Source organism: Panthera pardus, unplaced genomic scaffold, assembly GCF_024362965.1.
Source record: "Panthera pardus isolate Hobbes unplaced genomic scaffold, ASM2436296v1 HiC_scaffold_20, whole genome shotgun sequence".
Lineage (NCBI taxonomy): Eukaryota > Metazoa > Chordata > Mammalia > Carnivora > Felidae > Panthera > Panthera pardus.
This window is the reverse complement of record NW_026526766.1, coordinates 34021903-34040233: the sequence shown is the minus strand read 5'-3', so window position 1 is coordinate 34040233 and position 18331 is coordinate 34021903. Positions and strand designations below refer to the sequence as shown.

The following is an 18331-nucleotide window of genomic DNA, read 5'->3' as shown; positions in this document are numbered from 1 at the left end:
TTTTTGGTAAATCAGCTCTCTAGGGTTTTCTATTATTTTTACTTGGCAAGGTTTGATAATTATATTTAGGTAATATAAGATTATACTTCAAATTAGTTGTTTCTCTTAAGGATTTAATTTCATTTCAAGACAAGAGTTACTGTATGCTAATTAAACCAAGGCCTTTTTAAAGGTTTAAGTAGTCATGATAGAAATATATTTATAATATGCCAATTATATCCCTCAGGAATATTTTAATAATTATATATTTGATTAAAAGGAGTACTTGCTAGTTATGCAGTGTAATTATATGTTTGAATAAACCAGCACTAGAACTAAATGAGCTTCCTTAATTACCAAGACAATTATTTTATATTGCTGATGAAATATATTATTATCTTATGTGTGTGTATATATATATATATATATATATATATATATATATATATATACTGGTAGTGAGTTTTTAACAACGTTTTGTAATGGTATTTAACAACTATTTAATCAATTATGTTGATTTAAAGAGTGAAACAACATTAATGTCAGCATGAATTGGGCAACTGAGATATTTTACATTAAAATAAAGATTTTCACGTTACACGTAATTACATAAGAACACATAGGATTTTTAAAATTTCCCTGAACCAACTAGAAATATTATTTGAAAGCTGTGTGCTTTGATTATTAAAATGATTACCAAGATGAATTTTTATTTTTGTCTTAACCCTAAGCCTAGTTTTATTCAGTGATAATGATCCTGAAATAATTCTATGATCACCAAGTGTTAGAAGGCCCTTACAAGGCCAAGAAATAAAGAAATAAAGTCTTTTTCAATAAAAGACTTCTCCATACTTTTGGTAGATTATATTTACATGAATAATTGTTTATTCTTATTTAAAAACACAGTTAGGGGGCACCTGGGTGACTCAGTTGGTTAAGCTTCTGACTCTTGGTTTTGACTGAAGTCATGATCTCGTGGTTTGTGGGTTCGAGCCCTGTTTTGTGATTCTCTCTCTCTCCCTCTCTCTCTCTCTCTCTCTGCCCCTCCTCTGCTTGTGCTCTCTTTCTCTCTCTCTTTCTCTGTCTCAAAATAAATAAATAAACTCAAAACAGAAACACATTTAAGATGATAAATGGGACAAAATGTTGGTATCCTCTTGATTTAGCTCTTATATTTTAATTCCTAATCAACATGAGTTTTTTACATACCTGCCCCAGGACATTTGAAAGAGCCAAGACTTTCAAAGATTTGCTTTCCTGCAATGGGCTGTTAAGGAAACTCATTACCAGGGTACATATTCTCCACTATTGCAAAGAAAAATACTTTCTAGTATTGATAATAGAAAGACCTAACAAGTATTGGGTACTTAGCATGTGCATGCAATGTATTGCATGAGGATTATCTCATTTAATCACTAGAGTACTTCTCTGCTTTAGAAGCCCTTATTATCCTTGCCTGTGAGATAGGGTAAATTGTAGTTTAGAGAGGTTAAGTAACTTGTCCTTAGTGTTCATATTAAGTGGTGAAGACATGATTCATGACTAAGTAGTTTGACTTCAGAGACTGCATATTAATCTGTATGCCACAATCTATGCGCTTCATTTGCTCCTGTCTTTATTGAACTTATAGGAACCCTATCCTGTGCTCCCTGAGCACATTTTTACTTATTTATAACTTCAGTCACATTATTTTTTTTTTTCATTTTGATTCCAGTAGATGGTTAAATAGACATACCCTCCCATTAGTGTCCAGATGCTTTCATCTGTGTTTTGGGTAATTTGCATATTGCCTGACACTCAGGAGGCTCTCAGTGACTGCTTGGCTTATTAAATAACAGACCTAAATTTCGTATAACGCATATATGATGTTGGGTTGAGACCACCTTTTCATTTTGAGAGCTGCCTCAGAAGGCTTTGGAAACTGAATCAGTTCTTTTGTTTGGTGCAGAGCTGGCTTAGTCTATAAGGTATAAAATCTAAGCACCTTTCATCCATGGGTGAGTTTGAACTTCCTTTGTAAGCAGAAAGCATTACTGTGGGCAGTGTACCAGGAAACCCACACTATGACTCAATTTCGTTTGAGAGAAAACACCTGAACTATGTCGGTAAACTGAGGGATGTGGTGGATGGGACAGATTAAAACACTATGGTTTGCATGGACATGGCACATTTTTAAGTTTTGTTTACTTCAATTTTTTTGGTTATTTATTTAATTTTCCTTTGGGAAAGAGTTATTTAAGATTACTCCTTCTAGATAATAATAATTGATTATGCTATAATAGGGATCATGACTAAACATGATAGAATGAGACACTTTCTCTCCAAGGAACACCCAGTATAATTAAGGATCAGACTAAAAAGCCTTAATTCCAAAGTAGAATCAGAAGAGCGGCAGGAAAAGTATCTAGAACTTGGACTACTTTTGTGTTCAGTGTTGTCCCCTCACCCCTTTACTGCTTGCTTCTTGTCTGTTCTTCATGCTTATGAATTCTATGAATTTTTTAGGCTATAGTACATAATTTAAGGAACATTTTTCCCTAAGAACAATGCAGTCGAGGAACACTGCTACTTTATGATAGATTTTGAAAGGGTTTATACTCCTACATGCTTACTTTGAAGTGAAGCAAATAATAGAGACTGGGTGACCAAAAGGACACAAATTACTGTCTTTGATGGACTACTTGCTTTAGAGAGACATAATCCCATTTAAAATCTACAGTTCTGATGGAATTTTTTGTTTGTTTGTTTTTAAGTTTGTTTATTTATGTACTTATTTATTTATTTTGAGAGAGGCAGAGAGTGTGCAATGGGGGAGGGGCATAGAGAGAAGGAGACAGAGAATTCCCAGCAGGCTTCCTACTGCCAGCACAGAGCCCCATGAGGGGCTCAAACTCAAGAACCAGTGAGGTGAGGTCATAACCTGAGCCTAAACCAAGAGTTGGACAACTTAACCACCTGAGCCACCCCGGGCAGCCTGGAATATTAACCACCTAGGTAACACTTTTTCACAACCATCTGTCACCAGACAATCACTCAAGTGACCTTGTATTTTTGCTTAAAGTAGTGTAGGATTGTATCCCCTTAATTAATTTAATAACATTTTATAGTTGCAGCAACTAAGCAACTAAAAGGGTGTTGTCCTTAAGGTCCTATCCACAAAATAGAAAATTTGGATAAAGCTAATTGATTGTAGGGCTTGCTGTTGTTCATTATCTTAATTAGTCTAGGTAATTAAATCATTAATTGATTGAAGCTGATCCCTTGCTAACAGTAAAACTCAGTGCTTTTCTGCTTGATCCCATAAGAACTGTCATTTCAGTTCTTCATGCAACTCTTCCTTTATGGCGTTTTGTACTGTTGAGAGGCATGGGCTTTACCTTGCCCTTCTATTAGGGACAGCATCACAGGAGGATAATGCTAATGGGTGGACATAGATGCTGCCTGTGAGATGTACCTCAGTGGAATCAGGAAGCAGTCCCACCCTGGCCATGGTTAATTAACTCTAGATGGTAAATCACAAAGAAGCAATCCATTATGAAGACAATCCTGCCTCTGGCAATTAACTTTCACTGTTTGTTGTGTTTTGCTTGGTTATCTTTCTGAAACTGTGGATTTCCATCAAAGGGTTCTGGCACCCATTCCTGCCTGGCATATGCCAACACATCTTTAGTCTTTTGCAATAATGTTCCTGAGGTGAACACTATTTCTTCTTACTGAATTCAGAGCTTTGGGATAATCACTATGTTTCCTAAATATATGAAGTTCTTTTAAAACTTCAAAGCCTCCTCAGGGGCAGAGGGAAAGGAAGGAAAGATGCCTCCTTTAGAGAGCATATAGTGAATTGACAAAACCATGAACATTTGTCTTCAGGTGCTGAAATCTGAGATGTTTTCACAAAGCTATTTCAAGTTTAAAAAGTTGGCTTTTAAAATGAATCACTAATCCAATAATTACAATAACACTAGAATCAGACTAAACAAAGGAAAAGGTAAGGTGGTAAGAAGTTGTTTTACCTTGGAATAAATTTCAAACCTCCTTGTGAGTCCTACCCTATCTAATTTCAGAAGAACTTCTATGGTAAGCTTGGTTTTATCAAGATCCCTTGAATACTGTGAGGTTTCCTTTCTTTAATTTGATGTTCTTTCCTATTATGTTCCTCTTGGGGAGAATTGTGGAAGTAATGAAATTCATAATTGGCTTCTTTTCTTTGCTTGGACTAAGTGACTCTGGCAGTTCCTTGGAAGAATTCAAGTTCTGTGCTCCTTTGGTTGATATGATAGCATTAGTAAGGCAGCAAAAGTAGTTTAAAATGAATGCCCGACCTGGAATTTACACATATGGATATAATGCTGCCTGAATACTCCTAATCAGAGTTAGCTATTTCTTATTGATATTGACCTATCTTTCAAGACAACTCTGCTCATGGAAAAATATAGCAAACAAATATAAATCTGTGATGCTATTTATTACTGAAAAAGATTTCTAGAGAATTGTGGTTACTATATCGTCAATAGTTTACTATGGCTGCAATTTTATCCAATAAACAATAAACATGGGTTATCTAATTATAGAGATATTTTCTTTCTAGAAATACAAGTCTTTTCTTTAAAACTATTTTCCATGAATGTGATAAATTATGATTCTGTATTGTCGGTTTAATCTGTGCTTCCTTGCTTTCTAACCTAGGAAGCAGATATATCTTGTATATCCCTCTCTGCTGTTGTTTCCTATTTATGTAATAAAGAGACAAGGAAATTTAGTTAAGAAATGGAAAGTGATATTCCCTAAGTAATCATAAATAATTTAAAACTTAAAACTATTATTAGTAGATATTTTTAAGTTTATTTATTTGAGAGAGAGAGAGAGAGAGAGAGAGAGAGAGAGAGAGAAGGAGGGGAAGAGGGAGGAGGAGAAAAAGAATCCCAAGCAGGCTCCACACTCAGCACAGAGCCCGACGTGGGGCTTGACCCCACAACCACCCCAAGATCAGGACCTGAGTCGATATCAAGAGTCGGATGGACGCTTAACCAACTGAGCCACCCAGGCACCCCATTAGTTGATATATTAACCTCTGGGAATTTTTTTCTTATAAGTATTTTTCTGTTTGTATTTATTTTAAAGTTTAAGAAATATATATGTTTCAAAATACATTTTAGAAAACTGATTATACCTACTAGAATTAATATATTTTTAACTTGCAGGAACGACACAAATTTGACAATCTTGGGATGGGGGAGAGGTCAGAGGCAGAGACTTCTTTAAACTTATCATTGAAAATTGAAGAGTATAATGAGATGCATTGACAGAAGTATGTTGTAACCAATTTTACATGGTTCATGATGAATTTTGTATCGTTCTGACTTGAGAATGGTAGACAGAGAGGAAGAAAAAAGATTGAGAGCCACTAACACACATTTAGTTTTACTATCTAAATTGCATTATATGTATGAGAGGCTCCTAGAGTATTTTATATGTCCTAAACTCCCATATTCTATTTGTATTATGCTTTATGGTGTATAGAGGACTTTCACTTATATTGCCTTGCTTAGCCTTTGTTACATCCCCTGAGAGGGAGACATTATTCCCATTTTAGAGCTCATTATTAACTAGGACTCAAACCCAGTTTTTCCAATTCCAAAGCAGATTTTTCTTTTTAATTTACAATGAGCCTACCATATTCTTCCTCATGTGTAGGGAGAACTGCATGGGGCAGGAAGGAAGAGGGTAGCCAACTCTGCAAGAGCCTAGTTGTCCTTGGCAGCTCTGTCAACTATTTATCAAGAGAAGTGCAGTTGATCAGGGTGAGAGAGGATGATGGCTTTTATGTGGTGGTAGCTGGAGAGAGTGGATGGATTCCAGAAATATTCAGAAAGATGAAATAAGCAAGAGTAAGTCGATTACTTCATGAGATGTAGAGGGTGAGAGATAAAGAAATGTCAAGGAAGAGTCTCTGATTTCTGTTATGAGCACCCACTTGGGTGATTATTGTGTTTATCAAGATAGGAAACACTAAAAGGGGGCGGAGGTATTTGGGTCATGAGCTTGGTTTGGGACATACTGGATTGACATGCCTGGTAAATAATGTACTGGAAATGCTAAATGAGCAACTGGATATGTGGATCCAGGTATGAGAAGAGAGCTGTGAGCTAAAGATAATTTCTTGGGAGTCATTTGTGTATAAATGTTAACAGAACCATGGGGAGAGACAAAATCACCTAAGGAGAGAATAAACAAAGACCAAAGGCTCAGGTGCCAACCTTTGGGAACCCCTTATTTATAGAAGATGAATAGGAAGAGAAGTTGGGAGGGGAAAGAGAAAGAAAGCTGTAGATTAAGAGGAAAATCTGAGAGGGTTGTTCCAGGGACCAAATACATAGATGTTTGGAGGAAAGATGTTCTCAGATGCTATTGAGGGGTCTGAAAAGTGTGGAATTTGCTAGCACAGGGGACACTGGTGCCTTTAGGGAGTCTGGGATGGTAGAACTGAGTAGTGATGTGGATTCATTGTTTACAGAACAAGTACAATACAGAGAATCATGAATCTGGAAGTGCTCACACCATTCATCCTCAGTTCACACAACTGAAAGCAGAATCTTTTTGATGTAGTACTCATGGAACACAAAAGAAACCTTTAAGTTTCCAGGCCTCTAGACTTTATCATTCTTCTTCCCTGTTCTGCTGATCTATTCAAAGAATAGGTCATATATCACCACCCTGCATATTTGATCTGGGGAGGAGGTCCAAAGAGATTTTCAGAGTCACAGTTGGTATATGCCCCCAACACATTTGTGCAAGGTTTGATCTCTGACCAGCTGTCTTGCATTTTGTCTGAAGAAACCCTCTTGGATTCTCACTCCAATTATGCTGAACTACTTAATATTCTCCAAGTAATTGGAAATTATACTTATAAATGTTAAAAATTCTCTGATCAGTTGGGTTGATTCAGAGCTGCTGAGTCTGTCTGAAATGTTTTTCTCCCTCTTGCTTTCAGAACTCAACTAAACTTCTGTTGTAATTATGCCTTCCCTTAAAGACTGGGGGAGAACTTCTTATGTGCCTTTAATGCTGAGATTTCTACAATAAAGCTTCCAACTTCTCATATTTGTCTTTCTTTCTATCTATTTATTATTTGTTCATCTGTTCAATCCCAAACTGAAAATTTCTGAAGATAGGGATACTATTTGTTTATTCTCACGGCCTACTGTCTATAAGGGCCAAATATTCCACTAGCCCAATGTAGTAGGTAATCAGTAAATGTTTGTTTAATGAATAGATGAACCTCAACTAGGTTGCACTGAGAGAGAAGTAGCAAAAAAGACCTCTGAAAAGCTAGAGGAGATAGTACAAAAAAATAGGTAAAGTCCATAAGATTTACTCAGAGCCTATTATCTTTGATTTTCCACAATTTAAAAATGCTTACTTAAATGGCAATCATGCTGTCCTGCAGAAACTCAGACAAACCCTTGACCCAGTGATAGATCTGAGGGTGGGTGGAAGTGACTAATAGGGAAAACTTAGTAGATCAGAAGCAAAAACTATGAAAAGTGTCAGAATGAACTAAAACTAGGCAAAATAAGGGAAAGAACTCATATCCAAAAGAAAGAAAAAGAATGATAAGGTGGCTTTCAGTACCCTCCATCAGATTTAAAGTCAAATGAATAAATGAATATATTAAAACAGGGTATAAATAAACCCTGGCTATCAGTAAGTGTTTTGACCATATTTTATCCTTTTCCAAACAGCAGAAAGGTATTTAATACATTTAGCAAGAAAATCATTAATTAAGCTTAAAATAAAGTATTCAAATACGCACACTTTATTGAAAATAGCAGGGTTGCCTGGGTGGCTCAGTAAGTTAAGCATCTGACTCTTGATTTCCACTCAGGTCACAATCTCAAGGTTGTGAGATGGAGCCCCATGTTGGGCTTAGCACTGAACATGGAGTCTGCTTAAGATTCCCTCTCTCCCTCTCCATCTGTCGCTCCCCTGCTTGCTGTCTCATTCTCTCTCTTTCTCTCTCTCTCGCAAAAAAAGAAAGTTTTTTCTATATGGAGTATCCTCTTCATAAGGATGGCAGCAATTGAGACAGTAATGTTATAAATGCATGAGATAATTCAGTCAGCTTAAAATAATTTGGAGGTGGGAAATACATTGTATGAAAATCAGGCATTCCATTGTAAAAAAGGGAGAGCAATATGTAGCAAACAGTTTGGAAATCATCATGCATTAACATTGATAAATTTGTTTTCTGTCATTGTATAATTGAGTTAAAATTTTACATGTGTTATTTCATCTTTCCAGGATTGGATACTTTTTTTTTTTCCCCCCCTTAAGGCAGCTAACAGGATCCTTATCCCTTCTTTGTCCTAAATTACAGCACTAAGAAAAAATTTTGCCTTCTTTAAAAATCCCCAACTTTTATGTTTCTTCTTTTTAATTTAAATTAATTGTTGGTGGGCAAAAAGGCAATGGTATTTAAAGGACAGACGTTATCTCCAATAAGCATAATTAGTGTTCCAGCAACTCAAACATTGACCAAATGTTATTTGAAAGTGGTATGTCGGAGTTAATCCAATATCAGGTTTTCTTTTCCCTCTTTTGGTGCTTGTTTACTGTTTGGTGATGTTAAAACCATAAAATCAAGGGGTTTTTCTCATTACTCCCAGTGAAATATACACATACCCCCCTTTCTGTATACTTCTAGATTCAATTGTCTGTTTTTACAAATGAATGAAAACACCAGCTATGATGGAATCTCTGTAATGCAATGTATTATTTTTCTCACTTTTTAGAAATAATAAAAGCACACCCTAATACATCTTTGCTATTCACAGCTGACCTCCAGTGTGCTGTGGAACCATGTAATTGAATAGCACTATTTGTAGAGGGAGATAGTCAATAAAAGAAATGAATTTAAGTGCATGACAATAAAGCAGTTGCTTGATGATTGTAGAAGTTCCAAAATGGAAAAACTGCCTTTGATTCTTCTTGGTTGACTACTTTTCCATGGGGAATTTGAGAGTTTACTACAATACAGTAAATAATAATTTAGATGCATTTTTACTGATGGCAGCAGTAATGAATATTGTACCATGGAGGTAAAATTACAGTTTTTGTTAAGATACACACCCACAGAATATCAAAGGAGGTCATAAAAAAGGTGAAATCTGGAAAACAGAAACTATATAAGGAATTTTTTAAATCGGTTACTGGATATTGTATTGCTATCAGAAATTACTGATCTATTTTTTGCATACCCCACATTTTGGGATTTCAGCCATTGTAAGTTTTGGAATCAATTCCTAACGTCTCTGATACTTCAAAAAGGCACACTGCCAGTAACATAAAGAACAAGAGGAATCCCACTGGTAGACCGTTTGAAAGGGTTACCTTAATTAGGGTCTGCTAAGTAGCCAATTTTTGGTTTTTGCCCTCATCACAGCAGATAATACTTACTGTGCCTTCTGTAGAGATTAATGTGCAGTTGCTTCTTTATTGTGCAAAATATCACCACAGAGTGTGGAGGTGGGCTTCATTTCAATAAAGGTTGTACTGAAGCAATGTGATAGATAACATTTCAGAAAAGAATAATTTCTTCAATTCGGTTATCTAGTACATTAAACATTCACACCAGTGTACGAAATTGTATTTGTGAAACTCACTGGCTCAACCAAGTAGAATCACAAATCAGAAACACTTGGTTTCAATTTCCATAAATTTTCATAAGATTATTTTCAGATATTGCCCAATGGAATAAGTTTATTTTCACATTTTCTTTTAAAAAATACTACTAAATGTACTCTAAATGGCCCATTGTCATGTTATTTGATTCTGGTTATTAAAGAATATGGAAAAAGCAATGTCCCCAATTGCTTATTGTGGGCGAAAAACTGTTTAATTGAGAAGAGTACTGACCATCTATTTAGATTCCTTCAGGAATTAATCTTTTGTTTGTTTGTACTTTTACTTATATGCAATGTATGGTTAAAGTTTTTGTGTCTGCCTCATCTTTCTGTCAGGGATATGTTGAAAGACCCAGCAAAAACCAGAAACTTAATTTAATAACTTGCCCAAGCAACTGTTTAGCATTTTTCCTCAAGGCAAAGAGTTGAACTGATAGGTTTCCTAAAGAAAATGAGGGATCTTTATACAGTTCATCTGAATTTCATTACTTGTCAGAAATTCACTTAAAGGATCATAAATTCTGTGTTTTTTTCATTATTTAGGATTTAGAAAAAAAGGATATGTGTTTTGTGATAACAAAAATTCTTATAGGATATTAGGAATTTATACTTTAATCAAAGAAACAAGGATTCACCTCTTGAAATGGATGCTATTTCCTCATGAAGGATTCGCCCAGTGGCTGGAATGTGCTCCCAATGTAACCGGTGCTTATACTGGTATTGGGTTTTGGGCTTATCAGTGCTATAGGACGTGTGTTAGTATTTTGAGTTTGTAATCTCCTTTATGAGTATCACTTGTAAGTTAGGGAAGAATTACCAATTAGGCATAAATTCTCCTCACATCAATGCCAATTTTTACTAAATTTATTTTTTGTTGGAATCTTTTCTACTTAAAATTTTTTAAATGCTTATTTATTTTTGAGAGAGAGAAAGAAGGGATGGGGGAAGGGTAGAGAGAGAGGGAGACATAGAACTCAAAGTAGGCTCCAGGCTCCATGCAGTCAGCACAGAACCCGATGTGGGGCTTGAACTCACAAAGTGTGAGCAGAAGTCGGACGCTTAACTGACAGGCGCTTCTGTTGGAATCTCAATGTACAACTAAACAACGTTCACTCTGTCAGATAAAAAAGAAACTAATAATGATGAAGCCCTAAAGCACAGCTATTGAGATGGATGAGTGACCTGTAAGTTAAATGCTAGGCTCAGTAGTTTTGAGAGATAGGTACATTTACAAATCATCCCATGATTGAATCCTTCTACTTAGGGTTATAACATAAATCATGGGGTGATTTCTCCTCTGTTCTTACTCAGGCCATCATATCCAACCCAAATGTAAGTGCTTGATTCCTCAATGTAGGACTAACATTCATGACCTGGATATTTTAGTGTCTTGGTGGCAAAGTGTGTGGTGTAGTGATAATCAGCTCTCAGAGTATATCTTGCAAAATCACAGACATTGATTTAATCTTCATTTTGCAGGTGGCAGTGGCAGGTCAGCTATCTTGGATCTATGTTTGTCTTCTTACTTTGGGACTCAACTGAAGTTAGCTCTTATTTGGCATGTGCATTCTTATGGTAACAAGTGAAAACACGACTCTGGGTTGAACCACTCTATCACCATAAAGTCTCTGATGAGATACAGTGCATATTGTGTCATAGTCTGTTGGCCAAAGCAAGTCACATGGCTAAATGTATGACAGAGAGGTACACTCTGCCTCCAAGGAGGCAGCATGAGTCACATGCTTGTGAGCAGGGACATGTATTCTTCTTCTAGGGAAGAGAGTAAAATTTGGAAATAATTTCCCATGGATGTATAACAAATTTGATAGCAATCTTTGTAACTGCTTTTGGCACTACAAAAGTGCCCGAGTCTCCTAGGCACTCGGAGACTTCCAGAATCTGCTTCAGTTTCCATCAAGGATTGCATAGGTTACTGCCTTTGGGACTCTCAGGACATCCGCTGTAGTTATGAAGCAGTGAGAAAGTATTTGCTGACCACATTAGAAACAGGGTAAAGCAATGAAAATAAAGGGTAGGATTGCTTGGCACTCTGCAACCCAAACAGATCAGCACCGAGATACTTAGTTTCTTGCAGAAAGGTCGGTTCTTTTATTTTCCTGAATATTTTTTCATGCTCTTCCCTGGAGACAGTTTTCAGGCTGTTTCAACATGAGGTCACAGGTGTAGAATCCCCTCAGGATGCAATTGAACATAAGCTCATGGTAGTATTCCTATGCTCAATAACAGAAAGAACCCTTTTGTGGTTTTCTGGTACACTAAATAAAGCTTGATAAAGTACAAGCACAGATAAAACCTTCAACAGAAAATGGCTGAGGGAAATCCAGCCATTCATTGATAAACTGACATCATGAGATGTACTTCTTATATTTAAACAATTAGAGTGATCCTTACTCGAAAACTTTATGCCTGCAGTGACAATTTCCAACTCTTCCCCACCATTCTTCCTTCCACTCCTTGGTCCCTGACTTTTACCTACATTTCCAAAAATTCACACATTCTTATAAGCCGCAGCAGTTTCTCAAACTGAGATCTGAGTGAAGCACTGACTAAGACATCTGACACACACAAGGTGTTCAATATATACTAGTTCTTATACGTTCTGCTACTGCATGTTTCATCATAATGAAATAAACAGCTTTGATTTTCATTTCTTTTGTGTGAGTTTTATTTGAAACTACTTGCTTTAAATGGAAAACTATGTAAAAGACTTACATTTATATATAATTTTAGATAATAAAATCTCACAAGTGAGTGTTTACTGTATATATTGTAATAATTAACTCATAGCAGGGACCACAGCAAATTATGAGCGATAGTGTCCATGATCTCAGAGGTTTCAGCCAGCTATGGTCAGTTGATAGTTAAATAGTTTATGCGCTTTATCATAATAGATGAAAAATTGAGGGATAAAAACAACCCACATTTACTAATAAGTTCTGGTAGAAAGTAGTAAGATGTTGTTCCTGGTTTTTACTCTTCCCATCAATAATGTTGTATCCATAAAAAGTGTGCCCCCCCCACCAACACACACATACAGATACACACAGTGACCTTTTTAAGAATCCAAAAGCAAAAATAGGAAAAAATCTGGAAACCCTACTAAGTAAGGAATTATTTAATTTGTATTTAAAGAGCCCCATGATCCATTTCATTGGGCTGCAACATTTCTCCTCTTAATAAGTTGATGATGGTACATGACGGATCCCTAAAAGCTCCCTTCCCCTTTTCTTTTTCCAAAGTATAATCACTACTCAGAAAAGAGACTCATTATTTCAGTTGAAACCAACTCTTTTATTTAATTGTGACCCTAATTCCACGGTTATGATTTTCTTGGATGCTAACTCTAAATTTTGTCAGAAAGCCAAACAAATATTAGAAAACAGGGCTGTGTTTATTTAGTGGGAGCAAAATATAATTCTGCTAGGCAAGAAACTGTTATTGTTGTTTTAATGCTTCTGAGAGCATTTTGTAACCAGTTTGATTTTAAAAAGAAAGAGAAAAGAAACAATAAGGAAGAACTGGTTATTGGGAAGTCCAAGGGAGCTTCTCTCTTTCAGCACACCTCTTTCAGCACACCTCTGGTTGAAACAGCAATATTTGATGACAATTCTGGCAAGAATGCTTAAAAAAAGAACATTTTTTTACAGTTCTCAGAACCTTCTGTAGCAGAAGCCATTTGTCTGGATTCATAGAGTCGTTAAAGATTCTGTGTTTAACTTGGAATAAAGTAAAAACTCTGACCTTGGCTGACAAGACCTGTGGTGATCTAGCTTCTGTGTTTCTGTCTGCCTTCATCTTGTACCAGAACCTTGTTTGCTCCCTGCATTTGAATTATCTTGACACCTTCATGCACGGTCTTCCCTGTTCTTGGAATTCTCTCACTGTTTCCCCTAATTCACTCCTTCTCAGGTGTTTCTCTTCTGCAAGGCCTCCTTTGACCATCCTGAGTAGGTCTGTCTTCTACCTCGTTACCATGTTTATCTCATTCATATGCTTCACGTTTTTATTGCTCGGTTATTGCTTCTCCCCCTCACTCCGGAAGTGCAGGGACTATGTCTCTTTTTTTCCACACACCTGGAATCTAATGTAATGCTTGGTGTAATAAGTGCTCAATGAGTATTTGTTAATTAAATGAATGAATCAATAGCTTAGTGGAAAGGAAATGAATTGCATTTAAAATAATATATCTCAGTCAGTCTGTAGCAAAGGACCTAGAGGCCAGATCTCTTGGTTTCCCATCGTTTCTTTCTCTCTACTGGTGTAAGAGGCTACCTTGAGAAACCTGATTTGAGAGTGGGCTCTGGTCCACAATCCAACTGAGTGAGGTCTGCTGGTTCTGAAGATGTCTCCACTGACCTGATTCCTCGAATGCCTTTTGGCTTGTACTTTTACTCTCTTAGGTCAGACGTGATACTAGAGTTTTTGAGGGATCAAATAGAAAACCCACATATAGTAAGGAACCAGTGGACATGTGATATGATCTAGACTTTGGTTTGGAGCAGGTGACTGAGTAAAAATTCTAAGAGAATAATGTAAGAAGAGAGAGATAGTAAAGGAGCAGGCATGTACCATTTTCCGCTTTGAATATAGTCATTTCTAACTTAAAACAACTGGATAGTCAAAACCAAAAATCTTCAAACAAAGGCTCTCATAAGGAGCAAGATCCCTAGAAAATTTAAAATATAATTTGATTTATCATAGATCAGCTTATAAATATCAAGGATCTTCTATCTTAGAATTTTATGATTTTATAAGATTCAGCTATAGTAGCTTTGATTTATAGGTGAGAAAATACAATAAAATGCATATCACTTATTCAGAGTTACCTATGATCATTTATGCAACTGACATACCAACCAGAATGATTCTTTGTTATACAAATGCATATTTGATAGTGCTTATGCATATAAACAGATTATACAAGAGACATTGTTGTTGCCTAACTAGTAAATGCTTCCTTCTTTCTTGCTAATAACAACGCCCAGATTTTATTTATCTTTATTCTAAATGGCTGTATGTGCCAAGGGTGCCTGGGTCCTAAGCGGTGAATAATGTTGGTACAAAACTATAGTGGTCTCACTTTTCCTGTTAGGTGATGCACTTAAATAGAGGCATATGAATGACTTCTGGCCAATAAAAATTGAGAGAAAATCTGCTGTAGAGTTTTTGAGAAGGGTTTATTCATTATAGAATAAGAAATAAGAGAGGAATGCGAGATGGGGATGTTCCCTGTTTCCTCTGTATGTGGTGTTTGGAATTGCTGAAGGCATCTTGGGACCATGAGAGGAGCCTATCAGACAGGACAAGCCAGCACAGTGAGAAGGGCAGAGGGCACAGGTGGACTGGAGGATTCTAAGCATTTGATGCTATCCTTGAATGCGGGATAGACTACCTTGCCTCCAGTCTTATGTGGGAGAAAAATACCCATATTATTTAAACCATTTTTACTAAGGGGTTCTGCTACCTATAGCTTAAAATATTTATTTATTTATTTATGTGTAATTTTGAAAGAGAGAGATAGAGAATGAGTTGGGGAGGTGCAGAGAGGGAGACACAGAATCTGAAGCAGGCTCAAGGCCCAGAGCTGTCAACACAAAGCCTGATGTGGGGCTTAAACCCACAAACCATGAGATCATGACCTGACCTGAAGTAGGACACTTAACCAATTGAGCCAAGCAGGTGCCCCGAGCTTAAGATTATAACAGATACATGTTCTTTGGGTCAACTAAAGATGATGTAGCAGAGTTTACAATCCTAAACCGCTAGGCTCTAAGGTGAGAAAGAGATCAACCAAAAAGCAATGCATTTTAACATTTAAGTAGCTATGGAGGCTAAACATAGAAAAATAAGCTAGTATATAGACAGTCAGAATCAACAAGTAATGGGTATTTATTATATACAGCTTAAAAAGAAATTGGGATTTAAATTTGTGAACTTTTGTTTTATCTTCTGGATTTATGTAAAAATGTACAAATAACAGCAAATAGTTTTCCTTGGCACATGCAGAAAACAAATTTTTTTTTTTTTAATCCTGAAGAAAATGTATTGTTCTTTGTCATTTTTATCTTTTGCCAGTGGGTATGTTAAGATCCTGCCTAAAAATATTTTTCTTGTTAATTCAACTTTTCCAGGAAAAATACTGACTCTCTGAACATTTGTATTTCTATGGAACTGACTTCAAATCAAATTTTCCATCAGCTTTTTGCTCTAGAAGTTGCTGTTAGTGTGAATGTTATCGGTATGAGTTTGCTTTGGGGTTAGAGGCTTCTCTAAATTGGGTACCTCTGTAGATTTTGCTTCCTTTTGCTAAAGAGCAAAGAAAAAAAATCACAAGTTTTTCATTTCTCTCCCATGGCTATTTTCTATTCAGGTTCCCATTTCTTCTTGAGTCAATCTCTGTAATTTATATCTTTTCTAGAAAATTATTTATTTCATCTAGAGTTAAACATGTACTCTGTGTTGCATGCACATTCTCTTACTTTAAGTAAATCCCATTACTCTCATTGTTAGATCATCTTTTCATGTTTATGTAAAATATCCAGAAATTTGCATAATTATTTAAAATAAGACTTAAAATAAACACAAGCACTGGAATATTAATGAAGGACTTTTCTTCAGAATAGTATACTGAGAATTGTGCTTAGAAAGATGTGATCCTAGATACTTTTGAAAAATATAAATTATTTACCTTTACATTATTAAAACATCTGCTTGCTTTGTGGTCTCTCTTCCTCTATGCCTAAAGCAATGCTTCTCAATCTAGTGTTTAGGCTGGGTATTATTAACAGGTGCTATATAAGGAGAAAACCTCACACATGTACACTGAAGAAACACACATTGTTTGCATCTTTTGCTATGTGGGTGTGTTGTTTTTTCTATTTTGTTTTGCTTTCACTATGGGATTTCTCAGAGCAACCAGTATACAAATGTATGCAAAGCAGTCTCATAACTCTGCTCTATAGAAACAGCTCACTTAACTCAATTAACATGCTACATTTCCTCGTAACTACAGAGCCTTTCCTCTGACTTCCATTCTATCACTTATGTTGAGTATGGACAACTGATTGATGGGTGCCCCTTATGGAATATGAGCTCCTTGAGGAAGATTAACTACCTTTATTTCCTCAGTCCTGGTAATGTGCCTCTGAAGAATATGAATTTTGGAGAATGAAATGACATTGTAATTGTTTAAGTTAAGTACCTTCCTGCCTATATTCTGCTCTGTGCTACTTGACATAAGTTCTGTCTGTATTCTCTATGATATCCAAGTCTGTTCTGATTGAGGAGGATGATCATGGAGGAAAAGGATATGCTTGTTATGAGAGGAGAGTGAATGATCCTGTGGGAGGGGTTCTATCAGATCCATGAAGACAAGGAAGACACTGTATTCGATTGAGTAAGGTTTTGGGAAATGGGATATTCTGAGCTGCTTGTAAAGGATGGACAAGAGATTTGGTGGTGAACTAGGAGACAATGTAAAAGACTGGAGATGATATTCAACCTCCAGATGTAGAAGACATGAGCAAGTTTCTCAAAAACTCCAAGCGTGTAATTACACATAGCCCTAATAATCATAGACTTACGTTGACTTCCCACAGAATTCCATGACTTACCATAGAGTCCATGACATGAGTTTCCATTGACATACCGTAGAGTTCAATGACATGCGGTACTTGTTTTGCTAATCTTTTGAGTCTGATTGAATCAAATTGGTGCTAAAGCTGGTGTGAGTGAGTGAACTGGGACTCAGAGCTGAGCAGTAAACATAGTTTACTCTCAAATATTTGCATGGTGATTTTGCTTTAGTCTTTTGTTTTCTGAATAAGTTTACATAAACTCTTAAGACCCATTAAAAACTGTTCCTGTTTTGAAAGTCACTATCAATAAGAGAGATACTTTGAGTTGAAGAAGCAAGTTAATTTGTGGCATATAACTGTGACCAGGAAAGAAGTGACCCTGATGGAAATCTGGTTTAGGAGAAGGCCTGAAACCTATAAAAATGCTTATATATTTATAAATTTGGGAATTCTCAAAAGTCTGACAAAGAAACTTTTTGTGGATGTTTAGAGGCCAATAAACCATATATTTACATAGCACTTTACAATTTAAAAAGTATTTCACATCCCTTATTTACTAGACCCTCACAGCAGCTTTTTGAGATAGGGCAAATATCTATATGATGCAGTTTTGGAAGTCAAAGCTTATGACTAAATTTAGCTTTTTGTGACAGAGATTGCTAGGGCTCACTACTGTCTTATTTGTAAGCACACCACTAAACCAAATTTCCCACCTTCTCCAGCACTTATACATAGGGCCATGATTAATGGAGTAAGATTGGAAACGATGCAAAAGTGAGTTATGTCACCTATAAGCAAGTTAAGAATGGTAACTTCTACATGGCCTTCTGGTCTGTTGGCTGAAGGTAGAAGATCTAGTGAAAGATTTTGGGGGCATAGAGGATGATAGAAGAACTAGATAGAGTAACTGAGGATTATGTCTACATGGAGCAAAGCCTCCCTACAAATCACATTAGACTGTGACATGAATGAAAAATAGATTTTATTGTGTTCACGCTATTGAGATTGTGGGTTGCCTATTGTGGAGGTTAATCCACCTTGACTCCTTAGTCTCGTGTATTTCCATTACTT

The 18331-nt window shown here is 36.2% G+C and overlaps 1 protein-coding gene across 33 annotated transcripts in view; it reads left to right on the top strand.

Moving 5' to 3' along the window:
- PTPRD (protein tyrosine phosphatase receptor type D) overlaps window positions 1–18331 on the top strand; it is a 1374111-nt gene that overhangs the window by 986665 nt on the left and 369115 nt on the right. The gene's annotated exons all lie outside the window — the stretch shown is intronic.